This window comes from Patiria miniata, unplaced genomic scaffold (assembly GCF_015706575.1).
Source record: "Patiria miniata isolate m_02_andy unplaced genomic scaffold, ASM1570657v1 HiC_scaffold_20, whole genome shotgun sequence".
Lineage (NCBI taxonomy): Eukaryota > Metazoa > Echinodermata > Asteroidea > Valvatida > Asterinidae > Patiria > Patiria miniata.
This window is the reverse complement of record NW_024037059.1, coordinates 38,805,652-38,823,625: the sequence shown is the minus strand read 5'-3', so window position 1 is coordinate 38,823,625 and position 17,974 is coordinate 38,805,652. Positions and strand designations below refer to the sequence as shown.

The following is a 17,974-nucleotide window of genomic DNA, read 5'->3' as shown; positions in this document are numbered from 1 at the left end:
CAAGTGTTTCCGCGTGGGAATGTTGGTCTATGCGCGAGCACTCTTACTCAAAGGAACTTTCCATACAGAACGGGAACGTTCCGACTTTTGAGACGTTCTCTAACTGATCCAGTCTGTGGAGTGTGGACCTATGTGACTCTGTTAAATTCAGCAGTGTGAGTTAGAATTCAAATGTTAAAGGGAAAATACAACATTTGCAAACATCAAAAATAAAACTACCAAATCATTTTGAAATACCTTGCTGGATTGTTAGTGAATGACAGTGTAAAGCATCCTGTAAAATCATGGCACCTGTCATTTTCAAGAAAAGTGGTATTTTTGTATCAATTTCCAACGCTGATCGGCCGATCAGCGTTGGAAAAAACTGGCTTTTTTTCCAAATACTGGCCCCAATTGACCATCGCACTTGTTTGCAATCGATTACAAACCTATGAACGGGTACGAGCCAGCTAGACTGGTTCCCTGACCTTACAATTCCCCAATGTATGTAAACTGCTCTGTTTCTTCTTATATGGAGTCAGGGAACCAGACTACAGGAAAATGATTGTTTTTCTTGGTTTTTATAGCATTTTCGAACCCAAAACCTCAAAAAAGTCAGTGTAACTATATTTGCTATATATTTCCAACCCCCCAATTCCACCCATTTCTGAAAATTACAACAAAAGCAAATGATGTATATTCCCTTTAAAGGTCAATGTGAACATCACCATTAATATCACCATGTACCTATTAGAGAGAGGATTCACTATGAAATTTGATATGCACATTCCTTCAAGCTACTTAGCTTTCTTCACTGCTTGACTTTATTTTATTTTCAAAACTCAATATCTTTTTGAAAAAAATGAAAAGAATTCCACAGTTATGAAACTTTAAAGTTATAAAAACAGTATAACAGCTGTTTTTAAACTTCCTTTTTCGCTTTAATGTATTCTACTATGTACAGCTGTTGAAACTAACTTTAGGCGGCTAAAATAGGGCGGCATTCTAAAAAGTAACAAAATGGCATTTAAGAAACAAACTCTTCACTAATTTTCTGCGTGCTAATTTTCAATGCTTGTGAAGTGTATTTAGACTTTCAGAGACTTACTTCTAGGTAGTTGTTGCCACTGAATCAGGGAGGAATTACAATTTTATCAATGAAATATTGTTTTTATGCTGAATTATGGTTTATCTGAATTATTGAATAATTAAGTCCCTGCTGATTGTAAAAAAAGAAATCATATTTTTTTGTAGAAAAATATTTAGCTGATGGTCCGTTCCTAGTTCAGAAAAAAAGTTAGAGTGAAGCCAGGTTCATGACATAAACAATGACCGTAGTTGCACTTCTGTAGTTGTGAGTCTAGCCGTTAATCTAACATGTTCGTTTGATGCAACGTAGACTTTTTGATATTCCTTACCTCATGACGTGTATAATATCTGAAATTTGGGCAAAATCGGAAAATAATAAAAGGACCCATGGACAAGAAAACATGTTTCCAGCATATCTTTCATTCTGTAATGTCAGATTTTGCTTGATTTTTATTCAATAAAAAAGGTTAACCCTTACAATTTTGCCTTTTACGGCAATTCAATTTTCCCCCTCAATTTTCAATTACTCTGCATGAACTGTATAAAGAAAAGCCCTTAATTTGTTTTGTTTATTTGAGAAAAATCAAAGGTTGCCAAACTTTATGTAAAAAGCAAGGTTAGCCCCTTACCATTTTCACTTTTCTTTTGGGAAAACAAATCTAATTTGGCCAATTTCTTTTATTTAAAAGCAAGTCCCTTTATTATACCATTTTCATATTCAGAGTAAATATGTGTTTTGCCAAATTTGTATATAAAAGCTTGTTTTCGAGAAAATCTACTTTCGCAAACGTTTTATTTAAAGGGAAAATACAACATTTGCAAACATCAAAAAATAAAACTACCAAATCATTTTGAAATACCTTGCTGGACTGTTAGTGAATGACAGTGTAAAGCATCCTGTAAAATCATGGCACCTGGTATACTGTCATTTTCAAGAAACGTGCTATTTTTGTATCAATTTCCAACGCTGATCGGCCGATCAGCGTTGGAAAAAACTGGCTTTTTTTCAAATACTGGCCCCAATTGACCATAGCACTTGTTTGCAATCGATTACACACACTATGAACGGGTACAAGCCAGCTAGACTGGTTCCCTGACCTTACAATTCCCCAATGTATGTAAACTGCTCTGTTTCTTCTTCAATGGAGTCAGGGAACCAGACTACAGGAAAATGATTGTTTTTCTTGGTTTTTATAGCATTTTTGAACCCAAAACCTCAAAAAAGTCAGTGTAACTATATTTGCTATATATTTCCAACCCCCCAATTCCATCCATTTCTGAAAATTACAGCAAAAGCAAATGATGTATATTCCCTTTAAAAGCAAGGTTAACCCCTTACCAGTTGCATTTTGTAAAAAGGAAAATCAAATTTACCAATTTTGTTTTTGAAGGAAAGGGCATCGTTTTTTCTGTCAGATAAATATTTTAATACTTGGGCCGATAATTATAAGGCCAGAATTTATTGAGGGAAAATGGTTTAGCCGATATTCACCAATGATTATACAGTACACTTTGTTTCAAGACTCTGCTATTGTTATGCAAATCATATTTTACGACGGGCACACAATCGGCAACGCCATTGGTTGAGCGTTCTCATGGAATTTCGTCTGTGGCGTGTCGAGCCTGAATACGGCTTCTGGCTCAAGTGTTTGAAATGTACATACATGTACATGTACACTGCTGAAACGACAACACGTGGTCTGTCCGCCATTTCAATTCTTCGCGGGCGTGGAGGCTGTTGCGAACAATTTACAACCGCTACAAAAGTTGAAGTAAGTTTGCTATTTTCTGCCTGAAAATCTTAAATTTGTGTGCCTTAAGTTATAAAGCAAAACCCACCGACCACAGTGTTACAACTTTTGGGGAATTTCGGGTGGGAATAGAGGTTGAAATTCTCCGGCCAAATTCTCGTGAAATTTGTCAGGTTGGGGCTCCAAAATCCAGATTTAAGCAAGCATATAAATTAAGGCACCGAATTAAAGCACCAGCAGATATCTATTAACTGACAAGAATTGTGGTTTATGAGTATTTTACGCCTATAGGCAGCCTGTTTTGTTTATATACTTGTAAGAGATAACAGAAAGATTCCCATATCTGGCCATCACTTGTCACCCTGTGCACAAACCCTATGGGACTGGTCTGAACATTTGTAAGTGTTTTCTCAGTAAAAATTCAAAATGTGTCCCTGCTAATTTTGACTTTTTAGGACATATTATCACTTTGTGATGGCTTTGAGATAACATTTGGGCAGTGACGTGGTAAGGGGGCCATGGGTGAGGCAAAGGCGGGCAAGGGGGGAGGGGAGGGAGGGAGGGGGAAGGGAGGGAGGGGGGGCATAGTACCAACTATAAAAATACAAAAATACACATTGCCGTTGGGGGGACGGGCCTGAGTGCCTACCTTTATTGTGATGTCACTTATGGATCTGCCCTTGCTGGTCAGCCGACCAGCGTTGGAAAAAACTGCCTTTTTTCAAAAAGGGCTCCTAATTTATCATATTTAGTTAGTCCGCATTTTCTTTGCAATCAACATGGACGTCCCGAGGGGGGAGCAAGGGGGCACAAGGGGGGGGGGGATGTCCCTGCCCACCTCTAAAACTGATTAATCGAGAATGTGTTGAGAAATACAGGCATTTTTTGGCAAAAATATGTTTTGCCCCCCTCTAGGAAAAATCCTGGCAATGCCCATGGTAATCAAATACACACGTGTGAACAGGAATAAGCCAGTTACATGTAGACAGATTCCCCTGACCTTACAATCCCCAATGTCCATAAATTGGTCTGTTTCATCCTAAGTGGGGTAAGAGAACCAGACTACAAAAACATGATTGTTTTTCTTGGTTTTTCCAGGATATACAAATCCAAAACTTCAAACAACTAACCCCGCAAATCCATCTATTTCTGAAAATTGCAGCAAAAGCCAATGTTTATGGTCCCTTAAACATTGTTTCAGAATTAGATTCTGATTTTTCATCTTTGCTGACCATTTGTTTTCTTTTCTTTTTACAAGCAGTTTTCCAGAAGGTCCATCAGCTCAATAAAGTCCTCTTTCAGCCTGCGTATAGGAAGGAGTTTACAAGCCTGTCACCAGAACTGGTGCTGCAGACATACAGACAGCTCAAGTCGAGACCAGAAGACAAGATTTGCTAGTTCACTGATGAGGTAGGGTAACAAGTTTTCAATTTTAATTAATTTGGAAAGATTTCCATATACGAAGTTCACTAATTTTCCTCTGTATTGACTAACAAGCCCCCAGATAGCAATTTCATGTCATCAAAGTCAATTGAGCAGTGAGAAAATACAAGCATTTTCTTAGAAAACACTTAGAATTTTTCAGTCCAATCTCATAGGGTTTGTACACAGGGTGTTGAGTGAACTTCATATATGGAAATCTTTCCATTAGTTTAAAACCCTAACCCTGCTGAACCCAACAGGATCCAACTATGTCGCATACCCGATGGAGCCTGTTGGATTGAAGTTAACCCCTTGTGTACATTCCTCATGCAAAATGTTGGATTCAGCAGGCAACTGAAAATGAGGCACAGTGGATTGAACAGGAAAGTCCGGTTGGACTCGGTTGGATTTCGCAGGGTAGTCCTGAGGAAGTACTAGGGGGTTAGGGTTGAGAAGTTTTTTTGTTTTTTTTACACTTTATACCATTACATTTTTGTGTACTCTCAAAGCCATCCAATAAACAGTTACACCAGTGAGTATGCTTCTACAACAAATGAAGTTTTTGTAGTAGACTTGGCTTCGTTTCACTTGCAAAATTTTTAAGAGGTAAACTCTTTTATTTTGGCATTTTGATGACATTTGTTTGGCAGCGAATAGGGATGTGTTTCACTAAAAATGCATTTGTCTTTTACTTTTGGTAAAAAAAAGTAAAAATAAAAAAATGCTCTGGACTTGCAGAAAAGATGCCCAAGGTTCCCAAAACACATTCCTGCTTGTTTCCTGGCCTGATGTGCTATTCGAAAGAAATTGTGTCAAAAATGGTGAAACTGTCAGTTGAAAAATGAAAATCCCCACACGGATTATTTTTTGCCCAAATATTCAAAATTGCTAAGGTATGAGTACTCGATTGTGTTCATCTTGCATGCAAAGGTATTTCTAAGTCATTTGCAGAAAAGTTAAAATTCTGACTGAATAAATTAATGGAAAAAAAATAGAAAAAAAAATATAAGGTTACTCCTTGCAATTTGTATTATAGTTTTGGCTGGAAAAAAAGAAATTGCTCAAAACTTGCAGAAAATCGGCCCTATGGTCCCTGAAACACCGTCCTACCCATTGCTGAGACAAGTATGCCTTACAAAAGAAAAAACCGGCATCAACACTTTTTTGGCATCATCAGTTTAAATGAACCCCCCCCCCCCCCCCATAGTAGATTTTTGTTTGGCCCAAATATTCATAATTGTTAACACCCCATTAGCTAATGTTTGCTCCTTTGGTATAAAAAGGTATTGCTGACTTATTTGCAGAAAAGTCGCATTTTGACCAAATTTATTCAAGTATTTATGCAAATATGAAATTGCTCAAAAGTTGCAGGAAAGATTTCTAAGGTTCCCTAAAACACATTTACTACTCAATTCATGGACAGATGTGCCATTCAAAAGACAGTGTGTCACTTTAAAAATTAGCCAAATGTGCTCTTTCCCCCCCCCCCCCCTAAAATTTGATTATTTTGGCCCATTATAATTCTTCAAAATTCTGGATGTATGAATTGAAATTCTGATTCATTTGCTGAAACATCATTTTGACCAAGTGTTTTGGAAAATGTAAGCTTTTTTTGCAATTTTTGTTTTCAATTTTCCAAAAAGAATGAATTGCTGCAGGAAAGATGGCAGGGGTGGCCTTAAAAACATTCCTATATGTTTCTTGATAAGATATTGCTTTCACAATACTTTAGGATGCAATCCTTCAGAAATAAGTTTGTATTTCCCCAAAACTTGATCCATCCCCCCTCCAAAATATTCAAATTTGTTGAGTTATAACAGAATGTCACACACTCTTAATGTTTTGGGGTTATGAATTTGTAAAGTTTTCGACTTTTGGCCAAAAGAAATTTATCAAATTGCTCTAAACTCGCAGGAATGCCCAAATGTCATTCAAGGGTCAAAATGCCCAAGGGTCCCTCTACTCCCTCAATTACTTGTCACATTTCCAAGAATAGACAGTTGTGCCTTTCAAAAGAAATAATGCGTCAAAAAATAATATTATGCAGAATCGGTCAAACTTGATTTTTGCCCAAATATTAAAAATTCTTGAGGAATACTGAAATGTGTTCCTCTTTTATCATGAGGTATTTCTGAGTAGTTTGCAGAAAAGTCAAGTTTTGACCACAAATTAAGCAAATTTTAAAAAAATTTGGCCGAAATATAAAACTTTATTTATAAGCCCCAAACTTGCAGGAAAAACAGATATATGCCATTCAGTAAAAAATATGTCAAAAATGTTTGTGCAAAATCAGTTTTTCATGATTTTTTCATTGCATGAATCATGATATTTCCCTAATTTTTTTTTTCAACAGATGAAACAATAAAGCAAGCAAGCCAGCCAGCCAGCCACGCCAGACAGCCAGCAACGGGGAGCAATCCAGCAAGCAAGCAAGCAAGTCAGCTATAGATCTGTTCACTAAGGTAGGACTAACCCTTTGTTTCAGTCATGAGCGCTCAAATTGAGCCAGTGAACACCCAAGACCCAGGAGCTCAAGACCCAAGTACAGTTTGCAAGTGGAGTCGTTCGATGGATTGAGAGTAAGTCAGACTAAGCTGTTTATTGTGTCCTGCTCCTTCTGCCAATTGTGTGTGCAACTGAAACCACTCTGGGCAAATGTTTCATTTCCTATGAGTTCATATTAACAACAAATCTCTTTCCGAAGAATTGACATTTGTGTTTGTACATTGCAAGACTAAACAAAAAACAAGACTTGGTAAACTTCTTAAAACTTTGCCAACCTTAAGTTTTGGATTTGGTAGAAAAAAAATTTAAAAGAAATCAAACATTTTTTTTTCTTACTGATTTTTTTTCTCAAATTTCCAATGAGTTTATAACTACAAGTCTCTTTCAAAAGAAGTAACAATTGTGTTTATACATTGCAAAATTGAAAAAAAAGACTTGGTGAACTTCTTAAAACTTTGCCAACCTTAATTTTTGGATTTGGTAGAAAGAAAATTAAAAAGAAATCAAACCTTTTTTTATGTTAGTGATATTTTAACATTTTCCCAGGGTGGTTTTCAAGTATTTGTTGTGATTGTGGGGTTGGTGGTGGTATGTGTTTGTTTTGTGTGGGGTGGTGGTTTCTCTGCAGATCATCGGCTCAAATTGAGCACATCACACAAGACTACAGGACTATGGGATCAGTTTTATCCCGATGTCCTCGAGGATCAAGATGGATTATGGGATCTTCTCTATCCCTAAATCCGGCAACGCAAGACCAGCAGGGCTATGGGATCTTCTATATCCCCGTGTCCATCCAGGGGCGGATCTTGGGTCAATTAAACATTCCAAAATACCAACTCAGCTCCCTGGGAGTATACAGCTGCCATTTCGGCGCAAAGCAGCTACAATCAATCACAATAACCATCTCTGCACCCATTTACTCCTGGGTGGGGTACACCATAGCCTTGATGGCAAAAGGGAAAAAATGTTCCATTTAATTCTGTGTATTTTTCACAGTGATCATGAACCCTTGAAAAAAATCTTGTTTTAAAGAAATTAAGCACCAACAATTGAAAAATGATACCCAAAACCCCCAAATTTCATGTAAAAGTTGCCCTCGGATCCGTCCCTGCTGCAAGGCTTCAATAAATAAATTTGTCTAGTGCACCGCCTTTAGGGCATAAACATGTTCTTCCCTTAGGGACCTCTCTTTTTATTTAATATTAATGAACAATTAGTGAAATGTAGATTTCACTTTATAAATAGGGTTTTTTTCCTTAGTTCAGGGGATCTGCTATATCCCTCTGAGAACTTGAAGGCTATGGGATCTCCTATATCCCTATGCCGTTAGGGCTTAGGCGGGTGCGGCGGTATCGATTACTAATTGGGGTCTGACTGGGTGCTTCAATTGAGGTGCGGCGAAAATCCAGCATAGATTCAAGGGGCGAGTTGCGTCCGCGTGGCAGGTCCGCCTTCCACGTGGGGCGTGGGTCCTACGCAGCGGCCTGGAAACCCTAGGATGCCGTGCCATAAAGGAGCAGGTAGTGCGTCCCTCTTTATAGGGGCGTGGCCCTGTATTCACAGCCGGCAAACGCTGCTACTTCCTATCAGACCGCATGAACCCGTAAGGGGGATGGACTTAGGGGGGCGTGCATATAGGTTAGGGTGCTTTCCTGGTCCTTCAGGGCTGGGCGGGCGGACCGGACAGTCGATAACTGTGTCTGGCCCTCCGGGGCCTACCTTTTATCCAGCAATGGGCCTGACGATACTGAAAGCGCGTTGGGGCTGGTATCCTGGGACCTTCTCGTGGTGGCCCTGTTTAAACCGACCTTACCAGGATATTTGACCTGCTCAGTGAACAGGAATCAGTTGTATAGCTTTATGTGTTTCTTTGTGATTAGAACTTGCTTTTGCCCTGTGGCACTAAACATTATTGACAACATTTTTGTTTTCCAAAAAAAAAAGTTTCCAAACTTGATACAATAAAAATTGAATTAATCAAAATTTTACATTTTGTCGGTCCAAATTTACATTTAAGTCAATTTGAAACCTTTTGGAATAATTGTGTCAAAAGTTGGTTTCAGTACTTCTGAATCATGTTCACTGAGTGGATCACATCAATTTATATTGATTTTGCATAAATGAATTGAGTAACAGTGGCCGATAGCCCCAAAAACTGTTAGCACTAAAAACTAGCACCTTGAATTGTTTGATGAAATGACAAGAAAAAAGGAAATTTGGTGAAAATTACTTCAACTTTCCAATCAAAGCCAATGAAATTTGAGTAGTCAGATTCCTGTGCTTATGTTTTGGAAAAAAATTGAAAATTAAGAACAGGAAAAAACACTTCCCAGAAAGAAATAATTAAAAAGGAATTGATTTATTCAAGTTCAGAAAAGAAAATCAATTATTGAATGATAAAAACAAAATACTTGATCCATGGAACCAATTGGTACACTCTTGTTTGGAGCCAGAATAGGTTTTGGTGTTGAAAGAAAAAAGAAACAAAGGTGAAAGGCAACTGAATGATTCTTAGAGTTTAAAAAAATACATCATCACAGAATTACATTTTTAAAAACAGTATTCTGGTTCATAATATAGGTTTTCTCGGCCAAATTCCTAAAATGTTCATTCACTTCTGAAAAGCCGTCATTTATTTTCGTCTGAATTTGAGAATCGCTCTGAGCACGCGTTTCATTTTCGCTACCAGAGCATTCGATTCCATTTCAGTTCAATCAATTAATGAGCAGCACATTTCGTTTATGCTCATTCAGATTCGTTTACAAGACTTCGTTTTCGCTTTTAGAGGTCGATTCAAAACATTGGTCATTCTATTTCACTTTTAAGTTTAATGTATGTGATGCAGATCTGCTATTTTGAATGAGAAAAACACACTTTTGATTGCCAGAACTCTGCGCAAAAAGGTATGCTTGCGTAAATGAATGCACAGGCAACGTAATTGGCCGTCTGTTTCTCAAAACCGAGTGCACCGACATTGAAAAGATTGAACTTTCGTTGAATTGAAATGGGATTAAAGACGTGCATTTAAATTCAGACTAAACCGAATGACCGATTTTTCAGAAGTGAATGAACATTTTAGGAAATTGGCCGGGAAAACCTATATTATTAGACTTCACCACAATCATCGTTGTTTTTATTTATGTATATGGAGGTAAACCTTGGCTTACAGCAAGAAGGCTGGAAGAAGATGGTACGAGCGTCTGGGGAAATAATCGTCTCATCCAAGGCTGAGTAGTGAGAACATCTCAGTGGTAAGTACAAGAATGAGATAACTTCTTTTTTCACCTTGATGATTTATTTGCCAATTTTCCAAACTTGAAATCCAAATGCAGTGTTTAACCACAACAATCCTATCGTGCAAAACTGTATGGTAGTCCGAGTATCACCAGTTGTCCAACGAAACCCTTTCCCTAATCAATGTCTGATATATGTCAGCAATGCACATTTAATGTGACCCCGTTCCCAGTCGGATTCGACTTTAGAAATTGTGATGTCATTCTATCAGAAATGTGGACTAAGCTGTTTGATTGGTCAATTTGGCTACCATGTTTTTGTAATGCAAAAGATTACCGAAGAACAGATATAAAGGTGACCGCTGAATGGCCAGAATCTGGAGGTCAAGACACAGTCTTGTTTTGCATAATTAATTGCCGAATCTGCTAGCAAGGGTATATTTTAAATATCATGACAGCTCTCTTCCAAAATATGACTCTAGGCAAAAGATGACAATACTGTTGGATCGCCACACTTTAGCCTTATGTGTACTTTAAAAAAAAAAATGCAATGCAACTGATAATTTGTTTCGCTGACATTTGTTGATTTATTTTATTTTCAGCTGGTGCATGGGCATTGAGGAGGTGAGACGAGAGGGCGATGAGATCAAGGGTGTAAGATTACTGGGGTAAGTACATGTAGTATTCTCTGTTATTATTGAATAATTGACTTCATCATTCTTAAGAAGAAACTTTTAACTCGGTGTTGGGGATTCATTCTAGCAAAACCTGCAGGCTCTTGTAGGCCAAGGCAAGTATACTAAACAATTGGGACGAACAAATCACAGATTATGTACACTGCAAATTGTTTACAACTTCTCAAATTTGGTACAATTAATTTTGAAACAGCTTGATTTCTACATTGGATGGGGTCTTCTGCAAATCAGTTTCCTTAAATTGCAGGAAACAACAAGATTTCACTAGGTTTTGAGAACCGGCCAGAAATTGAATTGGAACATCTTTATTTGTACTTTGGAAAAAAGAGCTTGAGATGTTTTTTTAAATTAATTAATAAATATACTCTATTCTTTCTTTTCTTGAAGGTTTCGTTGACGTCTCCTGGCAGAAACATCTTTGGAGACATTGGCCTCGATTTCGAAGTTATATTGAAAACTCGTAGTAAAAGTATTAAGTAAACTGCAATTTTATTTAAAATACATCTTATGGGCATTACAGAGTGGTGTATTCTTACATATCCTTTTTTTTTTTTTAAGTTTTTTTTTAATTGCAAAATAACCAGTTATTCCAGATTTTGTATTCTTGGAATGTTCAAAAACTCAATTGGATTGTAACTTGATTAAAATACTTTCAAGTATTGCGCCTGATGTAAGGAGTAAGACACATCTTGTGAAAACTTTTGAAAAATATTATTTCTCCAAATCTTTAAAATTCTGGATGAATGAATACTGAAATGTGTCCTTCTTGCATCGAGAGGCATTTCTAAGTCGTTTACAGAAAAGTCATTTTTTTGACAAGATTTCGTAAAAAATGCAAGGTTAACCCCTTGCATTTCCCCCCAATTTTGGCTGAAAATTAAAATTTCTCCAACTTGCAGGAGAGATGCCCAAGGGTCCCTAAACCACATTCCTGTACATTTCCTAGACAGTTAAGAAATTATTTATCAATTATTTGAGGGAAAATGGCTAAAAACAATATTTTCGTCTACTAAAAATGTAAGACCTTTGCCCAACTTATCAAAATTATGCATGAATGAATAGCGAAATGTGTTTTCCCTAGCATCCAGAGGTATTTCTGAGTCTTTTGCAGAAAAGTCAATTTTTTGACCAGATTTTGTGAAAAAAAGTAAGGTTAACCCCTTGCAATTTTGTTCAATTTTGGCCAAAAAGTAAAATTGCTCCAAACTCGCAGAAAAGACGCTCAATGGTCCTTTAAATGCATTCGTACATGTTTCCTTGATAGATGTGCCATTCTAGAGAAATAATGCGTAATAAACATTTGGGCAAAATCAGTCAAAATTGAACTTTTCTACTCAAAAATTATTATTTTCACCCAATTCTTTAAAATTTGGGATGTATGAATTCTGTGTTCCTCTTGCATCAAGGGGTACTTGTGAATCGTTTGCAGAAATGTCAAATTCTGACAAAATTTTGTGAAAAATGTAAGGCTAACCCCTTGTAATTTTTTCAATTTTGGCAAAAAAAAAAAAGTTTCTCGAAACTTGCAGGAAAGATGCCCGAATGGCCCTTATACGTATGCCTACTATTGTACACGTTTCCTGGACAGCTGTGCCATTTGAGACTTAACATTTTAAAGCAAAATCAATAAAAAATGGTTGTTTCTCTCAAAGTATTTTGGGCCCAAATCTTCAAAATTTTCTCTGTATAAATACTGGATTGTGTTCCTCTTGCATCAAGAGGTATTTCTGAGCTGTTTGCAGAAAAGTCAATTTTTGACCAAATTTTGTGAAAAGTGTAAGGCTAACCCCTTGTATTTTCTTCAATTTTGGTCGAAAAATAAAATTACTCAAAATTTGCAGGAAAGAAGCCCAAGGGTCCCTAAAACGCATTCCTAAACATTTCAGTCGTTTGCAGAAAATTCAACTTTGACAAAATTTTGTGAAAAATGTAAGGCTAACCCCTTGATGTTTTGAAAATTTTGGCCGAAAAATTAAATTGCTCAAAACTTGCAGGAAAGATACATAAGGGTCCCTGAAACACATTCCTACACATTTCAGTCGTTTGCAGAAAAGCCAACTTTGACGTAATTTTGTGGAAAAATGTAAGGCTAACCCCTTGCAATTTTAATGAAATTTGGTCCAAAATGGACTTTTCTTGAAATAACACGGGATCACCTGTTGATGTAAGCTAAACATGTTTTATTCTTCTTAGCTTTTTATTTCGAACATTTGTGCAAAAAACCCACAAAATATAGAGATACAAGTACATAATATATTGTTCAGATTTTTCTTTACTTTTTTAGACATACTCTGAATGACGCTTATTCTGGTTAAAGTTACATAGAAGATACTTGTATCGTATTAAATTCTGAATTTGTTCACTGATGATTAATAAAAATGTCTTGCAATATATTTGGTGTATCTGGTGTGTTTGAAATAAATCAAATTTGGAGCCCCTTGTTGCCAGTTGTTTTTAAAGTAATAATTTGAACTTGACAAATGTGGAAGCTGTTGGTTATATTTAATCTTAAGAAACGAGTATTGAAATAAATATGTAATTGAAAATAATTTAGAACTGAAGCTAACGTTTGTAAAGTTTGATTTTTTTTGGTTATCTGGACTTGTTTGTTGAGCCGAAAATGAGGAATCGTTGGGGAGATCCACACAAAATGATACAAAAATAAACTCCAAGGAGGGTTGGATTCTAAATTTTTGAAACCAGGTTAATGTCCAGGGAGCAAGGTTGATAACCCTAGGGATGAGGTTGATGCTCTGGGAACAAGGTTGATACCCTGGGAAAGAGGTTGATAGCCCTGGGAACAAGGTTGGTACCCTGGGAATGAGGTTGATACCCTGGGAAAGAGGTTGATAGCCCTGGGAACAAGGTTGGTACCCTGGGAATGAGGTTGATACCCTGGGAAAGAGGTTGATAGCCCTGGGGACAAGGATAGAAAACACTGGGAAAGAGGTTCATAACCTTAGGCATGAAATTGTCACTAATGGGATAAGGTTAAATTAATGAAACACAAACAATATAAAAGAATGGAGTCAAAAATATCGTCTTTTGTTCCAATCAATCCTTTATTTAATACATGTACTCCAAGCTTTGGTGCCTCTAGCTATATTAGGACTTTCAAAACATGTTCCTCTTGCATCTAAACATGTATCTGAGACCTTTACAGAAAACCAATTTTTGACCAGATTTTGTGAAAAAAAGTGTAAGGCTAACCCCTTGCATATTTTTTCAATATTGGCAAAAAAAAATAAAAGTGCTCAAAACTTGCAGGAAAGATACATACGAGTTCCTAAAACACATTCCTACACATTCCAATCGTTTGCAGAAAATTCAACTTTTATAGTAATTTTGTGAAAAATGTAAGGCTAACCCCTTGCATGTTTTTAAAATTTTGGCTGAAAAATTAAATTGCTCAAAACTTGCAGGAAAGATACCCACATTTCAGTCGTTTGCAGAAAAGTCAACTTTTGACCTAATTTTGTGAAAAATGTAAGGCTAACCCCTTGCACGTTTTAAAAATTTTGGCCAAACAATTAAATTGCTCAAAACTTGCAGGAAAGATACACACGTTTCAGTCGTTTGCAGAAAAGTCAACTTTTGACCTAATTTTGTGAAAAATGTAAGGCTAACCCCTTGCACGTTTTAAAAATTTTGGCTGAAAAATTAAATTGCTCAAAACTTGCAGAAAAGATACCTAAGGGTCCCTAAAACACATTCCTACACATTCCAGACGTTCGCAGAAAAGTAAACTTTTAACCTAATTTTGTGAAAAATGTAAGGCTAGCCCCTTGCATATTTTTAAAATTTTGGCCGAAAAATTAAATTGCTCAAAACTTGCAGGAAATATACATAAGGGTCCCTAAAACACACGTCTAGACATTCCAGTTGTTTGCAGTAAAGTCAATTTTTAACCTAACTTTGTGAAAAATGTAAGGCTAACAACCCCTTGCATGTTTTGAAAATTTTGGCCGAAAAATTAAATTGCTCAAATTTTGCAGAAAAGATACATAAGGGTTCCTAAAACATATGCCAACACATTTATAAGACAGATGTTCCGTTTAAATTGAATAACTAAATATATAATGGGCAAAATCTGTCAAAATGGTCACTTTCTCCTAACCAAGTAAACACATTAATTATTTAGACCCAATACTTCAAAATTCTGGATGAACGAATACTGTAATGTGTTCCTCTTGCATCAAGAGATATTTTCTCAGTTGTTTGCAGAAAAGTCAATTTTCGACCAAATTTTGTGAAAAATGTAAGGCTAACCCCTTGCATGTTTTTAAAATTTTGGCCGAAAAGATATTATGTATTGAAAATGGCAAAACATGAGAATAATAAACCCTCCATTAAAAGCATGAAGCAAGCAATTTAGACATTGTTGTCAATATAACAATATAACAGTTGTTGATATGTAAATAACTGAAGAATTAGGAACAGAGTATTCACATCTTACAAACACTTTCCGTGTTCACATGTGATGTAATGCAGTGAAACGTCGCTTTACCGAACACCGCTATACCGAACATTCGGCTATACTGAACATCGTCCTTGGCTCTTGATTTTTGTGTACAAAATGTACCGACGTGTAAAATGTATTGCTGTTAAGAAATGTCAACAAAAGTAGGCGTTATTTCCCCAAGGAATAGAAGGGAAAGCCACCCATTGCTGTAGGTACCGGTAGTAGGCCCACCATTTGTGTAATTACATTATTCAATAGTCGGCACTTGTGTTCAAAGTCATCTTTCAGTAACTATAAGTACCAGGGCGTGCAGGGTGAAGTTATGAAGGGCGCTATTTATTGAAAAAATGAGTACCGGAGCACAGACAGCTTAAAATCGCTATTCCGAACGATCACTATTATGAACAGTTTCTGTGGATCCCACTATAGGGGATCCCGATGTTCGTTAAAGCGGCGTTCCAAGACAATAACAAGTTCTGTAAAAAAAAGACCAAAAAAATGCGGTGGTCCAAATATTACGGTTAGCCTTTTTCACTCACTTCTCTATGTATACATGCTAATTGTGGAATAAAAATGGCAGAATTATTTAACATAATCTTGATATTTAATATTGGTCTGATGGATATATATACTCAGTTCATTTGTATAAATATAAACACGTTCTTACATCAGATGCTCGAGTTGGCTTGACCTCGGTCTAGTGCTAGATCATTGGACTGTAAGCACCACGAACCCACTGCTACGTCTTCATCCTGTCTGAATCAAAACAAGACCAACGGTTATTCAAAATCTTATCGCTTCAAATAAGATTTACATAGTGAATCGGTGTGAGTTTGCGGTAGCACCACGAGAAAGGCAATCTCTTTTGTGAGTTTGTGTGGTTATAAGGACTAGTGAAATGCTAGCACCTGTTATTGCTCGATAAGCTAACCCTCCTGCTGTCTGAACAGTCACAGACAGGGAAAGATTTCCATATACGAAGTTCACTAATTTTCCTCTGTATTGACTAACAAGCCCCCAGATAGCAATTTCATGTCATCAAAGTCAATTTGAGCAGTGAGAAAATACAAGCATTTTCTTAGAAAACACTTAGAATTATTCAGTCCAATCTCATAGGGTTTGTACACAGGGTGTTGAGTGAACTTCGTATATGGAAATCTTTCCACAGACAGTAAAAAAAAATTCAATCCTCGTCCCTGCCATGCCTTTAACACAGGCTAGTCATCAACAGTCAGATCATATTTCACACAAGCACTCTGACTAGTCAAATTCAGTCAACAGACAAAAGCAGGCAAGTGGTAGTCACAGCTGGCTTATCAATCACCTACAGTCAAAGCAAAGCTATATCAAGTTACATAAACAGTCACAGCCAGTCAATCCTGCTTTATGTAGGCTGGGAGATCTTAACTGTTAAAAACAGTCACTTGATTGATTTTGACTGAAAGGACAACTTTGCACAGAATGTATGTTTTCATGAACATTGTGGATTACCTGTGATTGTAGAGTAGGCCTCCGGGGACTGCAGGCATGTACTACCATTCTGACAACGGTCTGATGGACAATCTGATGTTTTGCTTCTGGAAAGTTCAAGATCAAGAACGTATTTTTATCTCAAAAAATTGTAAAATAAAAAATGCCAAGGCTTTCTGAAGTATCCTTTCCTTATGATCACTGTATGAAGACAATTAAATTTCTTCTTTTTTTTTTTTTTTAAGAAAAATCAAATTTTGCCAATTTTTTTTAATAATTCATTTCAGGAGACTAATCAAATCTTGCCAAATTTTTATTCAAAAGCAAGGTTAACCTCTTGCATTTTCAATTTTTGAGAAAAATCCAAACTTGCCAGAAGCTTTAATTAAAAAGCCGGGTAAACCCTTACCATTTTAAACAAAATTGAGAAAAATCAAATTTTGCCAAACTTGACTAAAAGCTGTACTTACCAATATGCATGTTTTTCAAATCAATTTATTCGGGCAACCATAGATATCTCGCAGAGTTCTGATCTTAAGACATTAAAAAAAAAACTCTTAATTATCACCTCATTCGTTCCTGTTTTCCAGTGATTTTACACTTTATTCTCTGAATCATTCAAATAGCCAATTGTCCTGTGAACATGCATTGCAATGGGAAAACAAAAAGTCGCAAATTGTACCCTTAACATCATATATTATTTCAGAGAAATTCTTTCAATGTCAAACCTAATTTCTAACAGTGTTTTCTGTCTCCCCTGCACTTACGTGAAACAAATTTCTCAAACGCAAAATCATCAGAAATTGACTTCAGAAGGGAAGCCATGCTTCTACCTTACACTTCACAATAGGTGAACATTCTCATTCAATTCAACCAATTTTGAGCACAAGTACAAAAGCCACAAAAGGCAAATTATAATGACACATATGAAATGCTGCATACTGTGAGTGAAAAAAAGCTTTCAGCTCAATTGGAAAATCGCCTAACATAAAAACAAAAAAAAATTGAATTTTTTTTTAATCGCCGAAGTGAATTCTAATCCAATTCTCTTTTCTTCCCCCCCCCCAAAAAAACCCAAAGTAAACATGTTTAATTGCATTGCTTGAAAAGGGAAACCAACCCTACCATGTAAAATTAAGAATTAACTCGACGGAACCAAAGTAAAATCTATTCCACGTTATGCAGATTAACTGTATTTGCACAGGCAATTACTCTCATCTTATTTCCAAACAAAATACACACTCACCGAATGGTGAATGTACATCAAAAGAACTACATACACTATAGCCTTCATGTACTTTTCTACATATCGATAGTGACTCCATAAACGATCTTGCTGTATTAACCAAAACCTTTCTTCTCACGATA

The 17,974-nt window shown here is 36.5% G+C and overlaps 1 long non-coding RNA gene across 1 annotated transcript; it reads left to right on the top strand.

Moving 5' to 3' along the window:
• The first annotated feature begins 9,745 nt into the window (after positions 1–9,745).
• Positions 9,746–12,896, top strand: LOC119727265. The gene is made up of 3 exons (XR_005270931.1): positions 9,746–9,997; positions 10,582–10,647; positions 11,062–12,896. It is a non-coding gene; the product is annotated as an uncharacterized LOC119727265 (long non-coding RNA).
• The last annotated feature ends 5,078 nt before the right edge of the window (positions 12,897–17,974 follow it).